At 39.8% G+C, this 19,310-nt stretch overlaps 1 protein-coding gene across 2 annotated transcripts in view; it reads left to right on the forward strand.

Annotated features, from left to right (window-relative positions):
* Window positions 1-19,310, forward strand: part of RYK (receptor like tyrosine kinase) — a 108,317-nt gene that overhangs the window by 13,790 nt on the left and 75,217 nt on the right. The window lies entirely within an intron of this gene.

A 19,310-nucleotide genomic window follows, 5' to 3' on the forward strand; every position in this document is an offset into this window, starting at 1 on the left:
TATTCCTGCACTTTATATTTTAATGTCTGGTCTGCTTTATAGCCCCATGCCCATCTATTATCATCAACAAGGAGACTTCAGAAAGTTCATAGGAAACTGGAATGAAAAGATAATGGAATTTTCCCACAACAAGATCCCCTTGTTGACCATAGGGGAAGGTGAGAGTGAAGTAGTCAACCATTTGAAATCAAAATAACCTTGCGTTCACGCAGGTTCTCCTAAAGGTGATAATCCCAAGTGCTAGAACAGCAGTTTTCAACCTGTGGGTCGCAACCCCTTTGGGAGTCGAACGACCCTTTCACAGGAGTCGCCCGATTCATAACAGTAGCAGTTATGAAGTGGCAATGAAAATAATGTTATGGTTGGGGGTCACCACAACATGAGGAACTGTATTATAGGGTCGCGGCATTGGGAAGGTTGAGAACCACTGTTCTAGAGACAGCGTTGTCTTCCCCCCCAAAAAAGAAAAACCTCTTCAGATATCGTAGTAGTACAATAATAGTTAATTATTCCATTGGAAATGTTGGAATTTTTAGAGCTTGAAGGAGAGAAGGTACTTAGTAAGTAGAATTTTGCAATCTGCATGTAGCCTCGTCTACTTAAAAACAGTGCCAACTGACAGTCACACCACTGTATTGGTTTAAGTGGGCTATTCGATTTCAACCACATAGCATGCTTTCTTCTTAAAGCAGCAAAGTTAGGACAGGTACTTAGGACTGCAATTGCTTCCTGTCTTCTCCTTTGGAGGCTCAGGAAATTCCCTTCCACCTCTTCTCGAAATTGACTGCTAAGCCACTCAGAGACTAAGAGTGGGCCCAGCTACCTTTCCTTAGAGGAAGGTTAGGGTCGAAGAAACGGTCAAGGAAATAAGAGGGTGAGGACATAGAGGAGGCGTCTTCAAAAACTTCATGGATGTATAAACTTCAAAAACGTATTATGAAGAAAGTATGCATGGATTTAAAAAAATTTGCACCAAAATAAATTCCTACTCGTTAACAATATATTTGAATAGGATATAAGAAGGGGATAAGACATCCATTTGAAAAAAGCTCTGATTAAAAAAAGAAACTAAAAAACTCCTATTAGAGCAATATGAATTCTGCTAAAATTGAAGCAAGATCAATATTAAATTTATGGTGAAGCTTGGGGCAAAGAATTGTGGAATCATTGATGTGTTACGAAAAGTTATGGGGACAATGCAGTTTACAAATATGTAACTTGTTTGAGAGACTAAGTGAGGTTAAAGATGAAGTCACAGTTGACCTCCCACTTGCTTTTTAGTCATATCCGTTTGTCAGAAAACAGTCTTGTCCCTGCCCCAGTTAATGAGAATGAACGGTAAACAACAGCAGAAACAATAGCCAACATCATCATCATAACAGTTCAGACCTACATCATTCTGACTGAAAAATTAAAGTTGAGCAGAATTTTGGCTCCATGTGTGCCAAAACTAGTGCCTAGATCAGCTACAGACAAGAGCAGAGTTTTTGGTGAACATCTTGAACAGGTGGGATCAAAATTCTGAAACATGTCTACCAATATTCACCTAGAGACGAACACAATCCAAGCATTGCCTGTCAGGGTTGAAAGCAGTCCTGTGAAAGCAAAAGTGCAGTTCGGTACATCAGTTTCAGTTCTGTTTCGGTAACATCTACTTTATAAGACTGTTTTGGGAACGTTAGCGAAGGCTTCACCACATCAATGCTCCTGCTCATTCTTATCACACAAAAACAGTTTTGCAAGAGTTTCTATGTGAAATCATTAGGCATCTATCTTTTTGTTTCTTAATCATAAAAAGTCCTTTAAGTGCACCCATTTTTATTAGTTAATATTAAAAAAGTCTGCATTGAATTTCCAGGGCCCCCAGTTCTTTAAGGATGACCTAAATGACTGTTATCCTTTACAAATGTTTCTGACCTTGATGGAGCTTATTTTGAGAAATAAAATCTGTATTTTTAATTTTAGTATTTGAATTCCATTTTCCACAAACTTTTTGAAGTCACCTTGTATATTTTCTTCAATTGTTGATCACTCACATCTTCTTTTCTCTTAAAAGCTCTCTCTAATCCATGTATGCTATGTGTATGTGCGTACACAATATCAACTCGTTTCAAGACAAGGTTGCAGAAGAAATACGATTGGGCTTTAGGAGACAAATGGAACTAAAAGACAAAAGTACATGAGGAAATGCTCAGTGTGGTAGAAGATTACAGGGAAAATAATATGTTATTGTTTGAACAGCTATGGAAATTAAAAATGTATTTCCTTTTTTTAAACTATAAGGAAAGGATGCTCCATTTCTACCATAAAACCCTCGTTTCCCTGCCTTATGAAGTAGATCTGCATTGGTTCTTTTTTGGCTGATGGTGGTGTAATCTTTGTAGCTTCATTTATTAGATATGATGATTAACTCATTACAACTATTTCAATTGGTGTCAACTAAGAAAATTTGAAGTAGCTTCATTGAATTTCACTAAAATATTAACAGCAACTATGAGGCATAAGTATAGTAGTTATATTTTCTCTTAAAAGTATGTTCCAAGAGAATTATAAAGAAAAAAGAACCACTTACTTAGATTTTAAAAATTGTCGTCTTTGTTTCTCTCAGTGCTGATTAAAACATCAGAGTATGTAGAGTTATAAAGGTGGTTTTGGCTCCTCCCCACCCCCTTTCTGGTGAATAACTCACATACCACCCTGTTCTCAAAACCTTAGAAGATTCTCTTGACTATATGTATTATTCATGGAGGTTCTGACTGCCATTTGCAACCTGTGGATGACACCATAAAATCATAGAGTTTTACAGCTGAGGAAAGACACTAGCATCACCTAGTGTTTTTCTAGTTGAGAAAATTGATGCCTAGAGAGGGTGGTGAGCTAGTTAGTAGCAAGGCCAAGAGGAGAAGTCAGAACTAAAGCAACATTCTGCTTCCAGGACACATTTCTTGAAGTTGTCATTGTTGCCTTTAATAGATTCCTGGCTTTTTAAAATACCCTCTCTCTTCAACCTGCCTTTGATAATAGCTGTGTTTTGTCAGCGTACGTTCAGTCACGCATCTAAAATTTGAGCAGCTACAAATACCTGAAATACCAGCCCTACTCATGTGGTGTGCCCAGTAGTGGGGAACATAAATGTGGAAAACTCCCTAAACAAAATTTTTTAAAGAGCTATAAAAATACCTCTCTGAATAAAGAGATGTATTGAAGGGTTTGACACTATTATGCTGGTGTTATGGCATTGGGAAACCAATAGTTAACTTAGAAAAATAATTTGGGGAAAAAATTGAACTACATATTGAACTATTTGAAATTGAGCTAGACAGGCCAGGTCATGAAGAAAACGAGTTTGAACTTAGGACTGTCTAGTGGAAATGAATTTTTCTTAATAGGTGCTGATAGTTTTGCACTAATAACTTTTGCTTTTTAGCTTGACATTTGGGTTGTTTAGAATTATGAGCAAATGCCTTCTTTTTCCCTCACAAGAGAGTGACATCAATTTAACAAGTGTTTTTCCTCCTAAATTAGAATAGAAAATGTCTTTGGCTGTCCACTGGTGTTCACTCACGTCCACCTTCCACAGAGGCTGCCTCCAGCCCCTACTTCTCTCCTTTGTCTGCTCCATCTTGTCTTCTGGCCTCATCAGTGTTGCCCTGGGGAGCTCCAGTTTGGTTTGGGGACTCCTCTGACATGTTTCTAGTGCTGCTGTAGCGTAACTGAAGCTCCATTTTCCTTGTCAGTGATCGTTTCCTCGTATGTGATCCTCTCCAGTCCCTGAAAGTCAACTCCCTCAGCGTTCTGGGAGAGGGACCAGTTTGTTGTTATGCATTATGTAACTTTCTTCTCCCACTTTGTTTTGTCCCAGGACGGTGATGAGGCACCCTCTTCTCTTTGATGTCTGTGATATTCAAGTATATGAACATTGCAAGATAGCTCTTTATGACATCATCACCTCACTCTAGTTTTCATGGCTTCTTTCCCTTTATTCCTCTGCCCGGTCTTTCTCTCTCAGCTTTTCCTCTTGACCATTCTGGTATCCTAGGTCACTTTTTCTTTCTTTAAAAAAAAAAAAAATTTATTGGGGACTTGTGCAACTCTTATCATAATCCATACGTACATTTGTTGCCATCATCATTCTCAAAACATTTGCTTTCTACTTGAGCGCTTGGTATCAGCTCCTCATTTCCCCCCTCCCTCCCTGCCCCTCCTCCTTTATGATCCCTTGATAATTTATAAATAATTATTAATTTGTCATGTCTTACATTGTCTGACATCTCCCTTCACCCGCTTTTCTGTTGTCTGTCCCCCAGAGAGGGAGTTATATGTAGATCCTTGTGGTCAGTTCCCCCTTTCTACCTTACCTTCCCCTTACCCTATTGGTATTACTACTCTCACCCCTGGTCCTGAGGGGTTCATCTGTCCTGGATTCCCTGTGTTTTCAGTGCCTATCTGTACCGTGGACATCCTCCGGTCAGGCTGCATTTAACTTAGGCCCACTCGCTTTCTCAAAGAAGCCACTGCACTGCCTTAGACTTGTCCTCCTTGTAGTAGCCATTGGAGCTTCCTTTTCCTAAGCATAGACCCCCAACATGCCTCCTCCTCACTCTCCTATATGGAAACCAGGCTCTTTCCTGCTGACTTGTCAGTAAGAAGCTGTACTGACTAAATGTTTTCCTCACTGCCGTGATCCACCTCCACCACACTCCTACTGATAACCTTACCCTGTCTCCACTGCCCCTGCATGTCACCCTCAGTGTCATATTGAAAATACTAATGATGACTAACAGCTACAGAGATTTTCTGTATCCTCTAATTTGTGTTTGGTTTAAAATATTTTGAGTATATGATGTGAAAGGAAAGTAAAAGGAAAGAAATAGAGTACAACCTTGATAGCTGTCACCTTCTTCTGATAAACCAAGTTATGTATTTAATTTATTGCTTTATTTTCCAATGATCAAGGTGAAGCATACTTATTATAGATCATTAGGAAAACAGATATGACCATAAAGAAGAAAAATATGCATTATTTTAACTGTATATTGACAGTTTGAAGTAAATATTTTTCCATGATCTTTTTATTCTTTATAAAGTAGTTGAAGTCTCTCTGAAATAAATAGGTTCATAGTGCCAAAATATGAAGATTGTCTCCAAAATGATTATATTTACTTGCTGTGACTGTTAAAATAAATTATCACAAACTTGGTGACTTTGAAATTTGTTGTCACCGATTGGGAGGTCAAAAGTTTGGGAGGATACAAGTGAGGGTGTCAGAATGGAGACCCATCTATAGACAATTGGACTTCCTCTCACAGAAGGGTTACAAGGAAGGGATGGTTCAACCAAGGTGTAGTATAGCATTGATGAGACACACACATTCTTCTAGTTTCTGAATGCTTCCATCCCGACCTCCACCATCATGACCCAGTTCTACCTTACAAATCTGGCTTGACCAGAGTGTGTACATTGTACATATCAGAACTCTGGACACATGGAATTGAGGTCATAAAACCCCTTAGGAACAATAGGGGGAGTAGTGATACTGAGGATGGGGCAGTGGGAGGGGGGAGAAGAGGAAACTGATAGCAAGGTTGGATGTATAACCCATTCCCCAATGGGGTCGAATAATAGAAATGTGGGTGAAGGGAGACAACGGACTGTGTAAGATAATGAAAAAACCATAATACTATGTAATTGTTCAAGGATTCACTAGGGTGGAGGAAGGGAGGGGAGAAGAGTTGATATCAGGGGCTCAAGTAGAAGATGTTTTGGAAACAATTATTGCAACATGTACAAGTGTGCTTAATATAGTTGATCTATGGATTGTTATGTAAGAACCCCCCCAATAAAATGATTAATAAAAAAAGAAAACTATAAAATAATTACGAAAAAAGAGAAAAGAAATAAAAGAGTGGTTTTTTTTAATTGGGAAGTCTATGTCTCTCCTCTCCCAGCTTCTGGTGACTGTTGACATTCCGTGGGTTGAGCCCTCACTACTCCACTTCTGCTTCCATGGTTCTGTTGCATTGCCGTTTCGTCTGATCTTCATCTGCCTCCTCCTCTGAGAGCATTTGTGACTGAGCATTTAGAGCCCTAGTATAATCTTCTGTCCCCATCTCAGGATCCTACTTCAGTCCCATCTGCGAAGTCCTTACCATATAAACATTCACAGATTCAGTGGACGAGGAGCTGTTTGTGGGGGACCACTAGTCAGTCTTCCACAATGTTAAAGAACAAAAAAGGCGATACGTACATAGGAAAAGCTGTGGGTAGGCGTTTAATAGAAGGATCCCAAATGGCCAATAAAGACCCCAAAACAATGCCTAATTTCACTGCTGTCGAGAAATTAAAAATGAAATAAAAACTCATGGCCATCAAGTCAGTTCTGACTCATAGTGACCCTATAGCACAGGATAGAACAGTCCTTGTGGGTTTTTGAGACTGTAACTCTATCAGTGAGCAAGCCACTGAGAAGTGGCTGGTGGTTTTGAACTGCTAATCTTGCAGCACAATGTGTAATCCACTACACCACCAGAGTTGGGAGAAATGGAAACATACAACACCCAGTGGGGGAAGCATATTGGGGAAGTATACATTTCGGAAGGAGTATGAATTATTGCTACCTTTTAGAAAAAGTTGTTAGGAGCCTAATTTCACTGTTCTATGGAATGACTTGGTTCTTAACACAACAGAGCAAAACATTTCCTGTGCTACCATCACAATTGTTCCTATGTTTGAGCCCTTTGTTGAGACCACTTGTCAATCCATCTCATTTGATGGCCCATTTTCCCCACTGCCCCTCTACTTTACCAAACATGAGGCCCTTCTCCAAGGACTTGTCTCTCTTGACAACATGTCCAAAACATGTGAGACCAAGTCTTGCCATCCTTGTCTCTAAGGAACCGCCTGGCTGTACTACTTGCTAAAAGATTTGTTGGTTCTTTTGGTGGTCCACAGTACTTTCAAGGTTCTTTGCTGGCACCATAATTTAAATGCATTGATTCTTCTTTAGTCTTTCATATTTGGTGTCCAACTTTCACATGCATATGAATTAATTGAAAATACCATGACTTGGAGGGGGTGCGGGGAGGGAGGGAAAAATGAGTTTAGGCTTAGGTGGAGAGCAAATGTTTTGAGAATGATGAGGGCAATGAACGTACAAATGTGCTTTACACAATTGATGTATGTATGGATTGCAATAAGAGTGTATGAGCCCCTAATAAAACGATTTTTTAAAAAAGGAAACTGGTAGCAATTATACAATACTGCTTGTCATGATTGAACTGTGGAATGTTATATCTATAAGAGCTGCCAATAAAAATGATTTAAAAAAAAGAAAGAAAATACCATGGCTTGGGCCAGGCGCACCTTAAGTCCTAAAAGTAACACCTTTGATTTTCAACACCTTAAAATGTCTGGTGCGACAGATTTACCTATTGCAGTGCACTGTTTGATTTCGTGATTGCTGCTTCCATGAGCATTGATTGTAGATCTAGGCAAGATGAAATCCTTGACAACTTCAATCTTTTTACTGCCTATCATGATGTTATTTATAAGGTAACACCATGCTTAGAGACTTGTTTATTTTATTCATTTCTTTTTTCCAACGAATCTCTTGGATTCTGTGATTTTTCTGTTTTCTGAGTCATTAATTCCTGACCCTATCTTTTTTAGTTCTTTTCTCATTTGTTCCTTATGCGCTCTCTCTTTGGTTCTTTATTCAGTTTAGTTGAACTCACAGCTCATTGACTTTTATCCTCTGGGCTGGGTGGTTAGAGCAGTCACCATAATTTTCTCAGTGTACGTACAGGATGTTGTTGGCAGCCCTGGTGGATGATCATTGGATTGCTGACTGCAGAGTCAGCTGTGCAGGCTTATGCTGCTGTTCCAGGAAAACCACTGAGACGTTCTTCTTCTGTAAAGATGGACAGCCTTGGAAACCCTATGCAGGGCTACTGTGAATCAGAATCAACTTGATGGCAATGAGTGTTGTTTTGAGTTTTAGCTAGTTCATTTTTACCTGGTTCTGGGCCTGGCAATGTATCTCAGGTCAGCAACAAAGGTGGAGCTTTCTGCAAGCAGAGTCATCAAAAGACTTGCTTTTTGCCATTGCTAGGACTCCTTTGCCATCATGTGAACACATGGCGAGAGGCCGTAGCCATGTGGCTGTGGTTTCTGATGATGTGACTGAGGCCATCCTAGACCTTGTAGCCTCATTGAGCAAGCTCAGAATAGAAGAGCTGCCCAGCTGTCTACAAGACCTCCCACAAAACTGTGAGAACTCTGTTGGTTATTTTGAGCTATTTATGTTTAAGGTTAGTGTTAATTAGCAAAAGTTAATGGACAAAATCCATTTTTCATAATAAAACCAGCAGAAAAGGGGGTAAAGGGAGTCAGTGGTTGGTATAAAACATGAAAAAATAATTATGGGTTATCAAGGATTCATGAGGGAGAGAGGGTGGATGAGGGGGGAAAATTAGGTGCTGATACCAAGGGCTCAAGTAGAAAGAAAATGTTTTGATAGTAATGATGGCAACATATGTACAAATGTGTTTGACAGGATGTACGTATGGATTGTGATAAGAGCTGTAAAAGCCCCCAGTAAAATGATTTTAAATAAATAAACAAAGAATAAAGATTAAGACTTTTTTTAAAACTAGTAAGCTGACCTATTGTTTGATTTTTAAGAAGATTTCAGGAGATGTCAGGAGTCCATGGGAATTTGAAGTTTTATTCTGCAGTTCCCTCTTTTGATCAGGGTTTTCCTATTGTTGCTGAAAATGTTCAGTAGTGGTAGCTCAGCAACACCCATTCTGTCATCCTGCCCTTGACTCACCTTCCTGTATTGCTCTTTAAGCTTAGAGACCGATTATGCCTTTGTTGGCCACTTTGCTTCCAGGACATATTAGAGTAGGAAGTAGAATAGGAACATAAATGTATTAGGCCAGCTGCGAGCTGTCAGCATAATAATCTTGTTGATAGAACCCATTTTTTGCAATGACTCTCATTTGTAGGGATGACTTTATCTAGCATTCAGTTAAGGAGTTAGAAAAATAAGGTACAGAGCAAAACACAATCAAACAACAAAAGAAACATCTCTGCATGTCTGTCTAGATAGGATAGTCAGGATAAACCATGTGGAGGAGAAAATAACAGGGACAGTTGGGTAGAGGGAAGGGGTCATGGCAGAGGGGGAGGAAGGAGAAAGGAAGAGGTTTGTGAACAAACCCAAGGACAAGGGAACAACAAGTGATCTAAAATCGATGGTGAGGCGGGTGTAGGATGCCTGGTGGGGTTTTATCAAGGGCAATATAGCTGAGAATTACTGAAACCTGAATGAAGGCTGAACATGAGAGTAGGACAAGAGGAAAGAAAAGGAAATAGAGGAAAAAACTAGGAAGCAAAAGACATTTATAGAGGTCTAAATACAGGTATGTACATAGATAAATATATTTATACATAGTGATAGGGAAATAGATCTATGGACATATATTTATATGTTAAGTATACAGGTAGCAGACAGACATAGGGCCTCTATTCAAGTACTCCCTCAACGCAAGAACACTGTTCTAATGACCTGGCATTCCATGATGCTCACCTTCCCGACATGATCGCTGAAGACAAAATGGGTGCATAAGTAAATGCGAAGAAAGCTAGTGGTGCCCAGCTATCAAAAGATAAAGAGTCTGGGGTCTTTAAAGGCTTAATAAACAAGTGACTACCTGGCTGAGAAGCAACAAAACCCACGTGGAAGAAACACGCCAGCCTGTGAGATCTTGAGGTGTCGATGGGATCAGGTAGCAGGCACCAAAGACCCAGAACAAAAAATTATATCAATGTGATTGTGGGGGAGTGCAGAGTGGAAACTCAAAGCCCTTCTGTAGACAATTGGACATCCCCTTACAGAAGGGTTACAAGGAAGAGACAAGCCAGTCAGGGTGCAGTATAGCACCAATGAAACATACAACTGTCCTCTAGTTCTTTAATGCTTCCTCCCCCCACTATCACCCCAATTCTGCCTTACAAATCAGGCTAGACCAAGAGCACATACACTGGGACAAATAAGAGCTGGCAACATGGGGAATTCCAGGACAGATAAACCCTTCAGGACTAGTAATGAGAGTAGCGATACAAGGAGGTTAAGGAGAAGGTGTGGGGAGAAACGGGGAACCGATTACAAGGATCTACATGTGACCTCCTCCCTGGGGGACAGAAAACAGAAAAGTGGGTGAAGGGAGACAGCAGTTGGTGTAAGATATGAAAAAAATCATGGGGTGGGGGGGGAGGGGGTTGAGCTGATACCAAGGGCTCAAGTAAAACATGTTTTGAAAATGATGATGGCAACAAATGTGCAAAGGTGCTTGACAGAATGAATGTATGTATGGATTGTGATAAGAGCTGTATGAGCTCCCAGTAAAATGATTTAAGAAAGAAAAGAAAAGGGATAACTGTCTGGGAGTCTGCTTCAGCTTAGGTCCTTCAGGCTTGTGTGAGCTAAGCCTGTGGAGCAGATTGAAGGTCAGAGTAAGGAAGTTCAGTAATTGGAGTTGAGGCTCTGTAAGAAGGTGAGGAAATGGTTAGTATAATGGACAAAGAAATAAGAGTGTTAAGATATTGGTGATACCTTCCTGACACGATCGATCACTGATGACAAAATGGGCACATAAACTAATGTGGCGAAGAAAGCTGATGGTGCCTGGCTATTACAAGATATAGCGCCGGAGTCTTAAAGAGTTGAAGTCAAGCAGGCTGTCATCTAGCAGGGAAGCAACAAAGTCCACAAGGAAGAAGCACGCTAGTGATCCCATGAGGGTAGGGGGAAAGTGGGGGAGAAAGGGGGAACGGATCCCAATGATCAATGTATAACCCCCCCCCCTACTCCCCAGGGGGATGAGCAGGAATGTGGGTGAAGGCAGACAGTGGTCAGTGTAAGATATAAAAATAATTTATAAGTTATCAAGGGTTCACTAGGGTGAGAGGTTTAGGGAGGGAGGGGGGAAAAGAGGAGCTGATTCCAAGGGCTCAAATAGAAAGAAAATGTTTTGAAATTGATACTGGCAACATATGTAAAAATGTGCTTTTTATAATTAGTATATGGATTGTTACAAGAACTGTTAGAGCCCCCAGCAAAATGATTTATTAACAAAAACAAAAAAGATACTGGTGATATTAATTAACCCAGAGAAGAGCTGTTGTAACAATACAAGGCAAAAGCTGAAAAGCTTTTAGCTATGAAAGTACTACAGTTTAATATTTTGAAGGTACTGCTACTGTTCTCGAAGATGGATTGCTTTAGTATAAATGCAGAGTGCTGGGGTTGAAGAATAAAGGGAATATTGAAGGGCAGGTTGAGAGTGGGTTGGTTTCAAGAATATTGGGAATCTGTTATAATTAATCAGAAAAGGAGGATTGGAAGGAGAGATCGACATTGCATAAACTGATTTTCGAATACTCCCTGAGCTTACTGAATTATTGGGAAGGATTGAGAAGAATTGTGCTTTAGGAAAGTGAGGAGAAGATGACAGTACAGAAAAGGGTCATTACAAAGGGTGGGCAGAGATGGAGATCGCCACTGTGAGAAGCATGTCCGCACAAGCTGAGAGCCAGGTGGGCAAAAGAATCCTGAGAAAGCATACTGTTTTCTTTGCCCAGCTTGCAACTGGCTTATTATAGAGAAACTACTGGTGGGTTTTAAGGAAGTATTCTCTAGTTAAGAGCTGTAACTTCTGCCTACAGTTTGAATTGGTGGAACTAGAGAGACCTTGAGCAGTTCAGGGAAAGGTAATCATTTAGAGAATTTTTCAGTAAGCCCGAACACACAAATTATCAGATGTCTACACATGCATGGCTTGAGGATATTTGTCTTTTTGTTCTTTATTTCCTAAGTGCTTTATATACCTCTCTTTCATGTAGTCTGAAATTGAGTTTTCAGAACCCCTAGATATTCTTGATATTTTGAAAGTGCATGGAAAACTTATTTATTGTTGCTATCACCAATAATGACACTATAAAACCAGATAACCTAACCTGTTGTCATCAAATTGATTGTTAACGGCTGGCAACCAAGTGTTACTTAGTAGGAAAATAATTCATTATTTCTTTGTGAAAGATAGATTTAAGTTTAAATGAGGAAGTTGTTGATAATTTTTTTTCTAAAAATTTTTCTTAGTGGCAGTAGAGATGTAAGGTTTGCTAGCTTTTTGAGATATGAAATTACATGTAAATTCCTTTACCCCCCCCATTTAAAACTTCAGATAAACTTTACACACAAAAATCACAGATTTTAAATAGTCAGTTGATTTGAGTTTTTTTAATGTATGTTGTTGTATGTAGTTGAGTTGATTCTGACTCATCGCCACCCCATAAGATGGAGTAGATGCCCTGGAGGATTTCCTAAACAGTCTTTAGTGGAGCAGATCTCTAGAACTTTTTTATTACAGAGCAACTGATGGCTTTCGGCTTTAGCAACTACTGACCTTTTGGTTAGCGGCCAGGCACTTAAGCATAGTGCCACATATGCAGTCACCACCCTAATGGAAAGTGTCTCACGGGGCTTAAAAAAGTTCCTGGAAAATTTTCATTTCCTTTTTCCACCAACTTTTGAACCCCCTATAGAACGTCTCCATCACTCCTGGAAGTTCTCTAGTGTTGTGTCTTTGCAGTCAATCACTAACCCCCTCTGGTCTTTCAGTTTTACTTATACTAGAACATCATGTATATGAAGTTACATATTATGTATTTGTAATAGGTTTATTCAGTTTAATTGAAGAGCAAAGAGAGAAATGGCTTGGCAGACTCGCCTTTCTGTCTCTTGCTCCCATGATCGGACCAGTGGGTGCGGCTGCCTTAGCTGGTTCTCTGCCTCTACCTGCAAGCTACACTACCTGTGGGACACTCAGCCCATGGACCGAGTTTAAAGTTCCTTTGAGACCTGCGTCGCCACACTGGTAAATATATCACTTGAGCTGGGGGACTGTCGGACCCTGTCATCTGGCTGATTGTTGGCGACCTGCCTCGCTGTTTGATGTCTGTGGCCAGACTGCCTGTCTTGCTCTACAGAAGACTCGGCTGTCTGCTTCCTTGACTTGCACCCGTAGCAGCCCTCATGAGTTGAAGAACTGCCAGTGTATTAACTGTCTCACGGAAGTGAGTTGAACTGGGCCCTCTGTACTGCTCTGTGGACTAATTAGCTGTTTATCTCATTGTGTTATATATATCTATCCATATCTATGTATATAAAATCATAAGTGTTCTGGTTTTGTTTCTCTAGAGAACCTTGTCTAACACACTATTCTTTTGTGCCTGCCCTCTTTCATTCAGCCTGGTGTCTGATACTAGCTCCAGTTGTTAAAAAGTCTCACTTTAGTTTATTTTTATTGCTTAGTAGTATTCCACTCTACCAATGTATTACAGTTGATTATCCATTCATTTGTTATGGACATTTTTTATTTGGGCTGTTGTGAACAAAATTGCTATGGACATTCATGTTTAAATCTTTTTTTGTAACATGTGTTTTCATTTCTTTTGGATAATTACTAGAAGTGGAATTGCTGAGTCATAGAGTAGGTGCATGTTTAACTTTCTAAGACATTGCCAGTTTTCCAGGACTGAGCGTATTTGCACTGCCAGCAGTGTATGAGAGAGAAGGGCAGTTGTTTCTCATCTTTGCCAACATTTAATTTCGGTCGTTCTCTTGGTTAGAGTGGTACCACAGTGCGGTTTTAGCTTGCATTTCTCAGATGACTAATTGTGTTTAGCACCTCTTCATGAGCATACTGGCTATTTATGTATCTTGTGAAATGTCTTTTTACATCTTTTGCCCACTTAATTGGGTTGTCTTTTTATATTTGGATCTAGGGAGCTTTTTTTTGGATGTGTTGTGACTATTTTTTCCTGCTGTGACTGGAATTTCATTTTCTTAAGTTATTTTGAGTGGGTTTTTTTTAAAAAATCTTTTTATTGGGGCTCATAAGGCTCTTATCACAATCTGTACATACATCAATTAAGCAAAGCACCCTTACACATTCGTTGCACTCGTCATTCTCATAATTCACCTTCCACTTGGGTTCCTGGAATCAGCTCGGTTTCCCTTTTTTCCCCCATCCCGATCTCACCCCTGGTCCCTTGATAGTTTATAAATAATTATTATATCTTATCTTACACTCCCCGGCGTCTTCCCTCACCCGCCTCCGAATTGCCCATCCCCCAGAGAGGAGGTTACACATAGATCTCCGAGATCGGTTCTCCCTTTCTACACCCCCTTCCCTCCTGGTGTCGCCACTCCCACCGCTGGTGTTGAGGGGTTCGTCTGTCCTAGATTCCCTGTGTTTCCAGATCCCTACTGCACCGCTGTGCATCCTCTGGTATAAACAGGTCCGCAAGGCAAGGTAGAATTGGGGTTATGATGATTGGGAGGGGAGGAAGCGTTCAGGAACCAGAGGAAGGTTTTTAGTTTCATTGTTGCTACACTGAACTCTGAGTGACTCATCTCCTCCCCACTACCCCTCTGGATGGGATGTCCAGCTGTCTACAGATGGGCATTGGGTCCCCATCATGTACTCCCCCTCTTTCACGGTGATGTGATTCTCACCACCACCCCACCTTTGTTGTTGGAGACCTGGTCTCCTCTGCCCTTCACAATCACCTATGTTGGTGTGCTGCTTCCATGTGGGCTTGACTGCTTCTGGGCTAGGTGGCTGCTTGTTTGCTTCTAAGCCTTTAAGTCCCCAGACGCTATATCTCTCAGTAGCCGGGCACCATCAGCCTTCTTCACCACACTAGCTTATGCACACTTTCGTCTTCAGCGATTACATGAGGAAGGTGATCACACAACGATTGTTTTTGTTCCTTGGTGTCTGCTACATGGTCCATTCAACACCTTGTATTCGCTTAGGCCGTGTGCTTCTTCTCTGGGCTTTGTTGCTTCTGAGCTAGATGACCGCTTATTTGCCTTCAAGCCTTTAAGACCCCAGACGCTATATCTTTTTGATAGCCGGGCATCATCAGCTTTCTTCACCACGTTTGCTTATACACACATCTGTCTTCAGTGATCATGTCGGGAAGGTGGGTATCCTGCAATGACTGTTTAGCAGGGCGAGGTGCTATTGTATTGGGGGATTATGCATGAGGAGGCCCAATGTCCATCTGCTACCCTACTACTGAACCTATAAATATATGCACATAAGTCTATTGCCCCGATAATCATAAATATATTTACATATGTACATGTCTGTATTTAGGCTTCTCTGTATGCACTTTGCCTCCTACTCCTTTCCTCTATTTCCTTTCGCTTTCCTCCCATCCCATTACCATGTTTAGCCTTCATTCTGGTTTCAGTAATTCCTCTCAGTTACCTTACTCTTGGTCACTCCCTACCAGTCCTCCCCTCTCCTCCCTCCTCTGAGTGGGTTTTTAATATAATAAAGTTCAGTGTATCTTTTTTTGGCCCCCTTTCTGGTAAGCAAAACTGTTGTTACTTATCCCAGGTTGCAAGAATATTCACTACATTTCTTCTAGAAGCCTTATAGCTGTCTTTTACATTACGGTCTACAACCTATCTCAAGTCAAGTTTTGTGTGAAACATGAGGTAGGAGAGAAGGCTTCTTTTCGATGCATTTATCTCATTTCATTACTTGTCAGCAATACTTTTCTATTGAATTGCATATGCCTTTGTTAGACTTCAATTGGCTTTATGTTTTTGGAATCTATTCAGTTCCATGGGTATGTCTACTTTTGTGTCAAAGCCACAAGGTTTTGATGACAATAGTTTTTTTTTTTCCATTATGTTCTGAGATCAGGTAATGTGAGATCTCCAACATGAGTTCTACTTTTTCAAGATTGTTTTGGCATTTTTATTTCATTATGAGACCAACTTGTTTAGTTCTTCAAAAAGTCTAGTGTGATTTTGTTAGAATTTCTTTCAATCAGGTGAATTTGGGTATACTTGACATTTTGACAATATTGAGGTTTATCTAGATGAACTATTAAAAAATGAACTATTATTTCAGCATGGCTTCTCCCTTTGCTTATTTGAGTCTTCTCTAATTATTCTTTTCCATATTTTATAGTTTCCCTTATTTTTATGGAAGATTTTCTTTATTCCAATTAATGTTAATATGTAATCAATTTGTGTATATTGACCTTGCATTCTGATATCTTTATACTGATGGCTTTATAAAAATAAGTTGGGAAGTATTTTAAAAAATTTTTTGGGGGAAAGTATTTTCTTTGACATTTTCTGAGTATGTTTATTACCTCACCTTTCTAAATGAAATAATTCACTAATAAAGTCATCTAGACCTTGAGATTTTTTTTTTAGTGGGGGAGGTGGAAAGTTTTTAATTATTGTAATTTTTCATTTCTTTTGGTTTTGGCTTCTTTTACTGTTTTGGCAATTTATGCTTTTCATTTTAAAATAGTTTTATTGGCATATAATGCACATATCATAAAATTTAACCGTTCAGATTTGTTAAGAAGAGTTGGGCAATCATCACCATAATCAAATCCAGAACATTTTCTTCTTTCTTGAACTCATTGTTAGGTCCCATTTCCCCCCAACCTCCCCTGCTATTTACCTAGGTGATTATTAATCCAGTTACTGTCTTTATAGATTTACTTCTCCTGGATTTCATATATAGAAAATTGTACAAAACAAAAACAAGGAACACACACAAAACCCTATAATCATGACAAAAGAAAACAAAACAAAACCTAAATTGAAAAGGAAGTAGAAAATATTAAAAACAGAAACAACTTTAAAATGAGTCCAAAAGGAGATCAAATGGATGTTTTTATATTTTAATCTAGCTACATTTGTCATAATCAATTTAACAGTGTTCTTTGTCTGAGAGCAAGGCTGTTATAGCCCTGGACTATGATCCAAGGGAATTCATTGGACTCTTAATCCATGGAGGGACCCTGAAAATTGGTTTTGGGCTTTTATTGTCATCCATGGACTTCTGCCAACTGGATGGTGATAATCTAAGTTCTGATACAGTTCCCTCCTTTGGATTTGGATTTTATTATTTCCAGTCCTTAGATCACACAGGCTGGTGTGTTTCTTCCACGTGGATTTAGTTGACGCCTCACTTAAAAGGCAGTTTGGTTTAAAGACAGTGGTTCCAGATGCTATTCTTCTGATAGCCAGGCACTATCTAATTTCTTCATCACACTTGCTACATAACACTTACACCTTCAGTGACTTCTTCGTTAAGGCAAGTATGGAGCACTCTGCCATCGACTCAATGCCAACTCACAGTGAGCCTGTAGGACAGGGTAGAACTGTCCTGTGGATTTCTGAGACTATTACTCTTTACAGGAATAGAAAGTCTCCTCTTTCTCCCACAGAGCCAGGTGGTGGCCCTAGTATCTCCGTCCAATGTATAACCACTATACCACCAGGGCTCCTATTTCATCTAGGTTGTTGAATTTATAATCAGTTATTCTTAATAGTCTTTTTGTTTTCTTTCTCTTTTTCATTCCTACTATTAATAATTCTATCCTTTTTTTGGGTCAGGAGTTTAACTAGTTTATTAATTTTTCCTTGGCTTTATCATAGTTAATTTCTGTAAAATGCTTTTTGATCAGAAAAGGTAGTTTGTATGATTTCACTTTAGAATCTCTCTTAATGTATGACCTAATGTATGTTCATTTCCCTAAGTCTTATCCTCTTTCATTTTCATAATTAATATTGCTAAAATCATCAATGCCTATACTAAGGTTGTTGGGTTTTTTTGAGCCTCTCTGATCCCAAGATGTTATTTTCAACTGTGATTGCAGGTTATTCTGTTTCTCTTCAATATTTTCCTCTCAACTTTTGCTTTCTCTGCTCCCTCCCCCCCCCTTGTTTACCCTTCTTCCTTTTCTGTTTCCTGCTTTTCCAGATGTTTGTTAGTACTTCCTGTCCTCACTGTTGGGAGAGCCATTTCCAGAAGGCTGCTAACTTTCTCCCCTTAAATTTGGTCCCATAAAGAGTTATAGTTAGAAACCCATAGGGGCAGATCTACCCTGCCCTATAGGGTCGCTATGAGTCAGCATTGACTCGATGGCAGTGAGTTTTGAGTATAGGATAATTGGAGCTCTTGGGTGGTGCAAAAAGTATAATGCAGGGTTGTTATCTAAAGATTGGAAGTTGGAATCTACCCACAGGTGCTTCGGAAGAAAAGTCTAAAAAATCAGCCATTCATAACCCTGCGGAGCATAATTCTAACTTGACACACTTGGGGTTGCCCTGAGTTGGAATCAAGTCCATGTCAGTTGGCTGTAGGATCATTAAAGTGTGGTGTCGGCTAACCAGTGTAGCAGCTTTTCCCCAAGGTCAGCCTCAAGTCTCATCCTTACTTAGCTAATGATTGTGTTATATTCTATCTGGAAATGAGGAATTTGTGTTAAAGGACTTTCTTAGTAAAGTTATTTGTTCCTATATATTTTTTTTCCTTATGAATACAAGATCCCATCCTGACCTCTTTGCATACCACATCTCATACCCATAGTGCAGGATCAATAAATTTGATGAAATCAGTAATGTTGACAAGCTTTACCAGTTTGTCTCCCTAGCCCACCCGCCCCCAGTTCCAACATTTAGAACGCCTGGATTCTGTCTTCCTATTATGCAGCTCTATACTTGCTGTTGTTAGCCATCAAGTTGATTCTGACTTAAAGCAGTCTTCAACCAAAACCTCTCTGACTCATAGTTGATTCCGACTCCTAGGGATCCAGAATTAGCCCTGATGTCTTCTGAGGCTGTAAATTCGTCTGGGAGCAGAACGCCTTGTCTTTGTCCCTTGGAGCAAGTGGTATATTTGAACTGCTTAACTTGCAGCTAACATATATCCTACCGTGTTACTAGGGCTTTCCACATTAAATAACAGTAAATCACTTAAAAAGTAAACTGTTTCCCGCTTTTATTTTCTCAGTTTTTCTGGCTTATCATGTGGGATACTTGTTTGATTTTTTACCTCGCTAAAATATTGTCAGAACACAATTTCCAAGCTTATTTGGCTTTCCATGCTTTAAAAAAACAAAACAAAAAACTTAGCACCCACCCTACTCTCAGCAGTGAAAATCTTTTGTACTGTAGCCCATTGCCAGGGTGAAATGTAGGTATCTGCTTTTGCAGCCTCCCACCCCTCAACCATTCTAGCGTCCCCAGGTGGCCATCTGACCACTCTGGGAACCATTGCTCTGGGAGGAAGAATCACAGTGAGTGCACTCCACAGACAGGATGGCTCTCAGAGTTCTGATCCCAGCACACCTGATTTTAGCTGCATAAGGACTTAAACTGTTTGAGTCCCACTTTCTTCATCCTTGTTGCCGAT

The sequence above is a fragment of the Tenrec ecaudatus genome, chromosome 4 (assembly GCF_050624435.1).
Source record: "Tenrec ecaudatus isolate mTenEca1 chromosome 4, mTenEca1.hap1, whole genome shotgun sequence".
NCBI classification, from domain to species: Eukaryota; Metazoa; Chordata; class Mammalia; order Afrosoricida; family Tenrecidae; genus Tenrec; species Tenrec ecaudatus.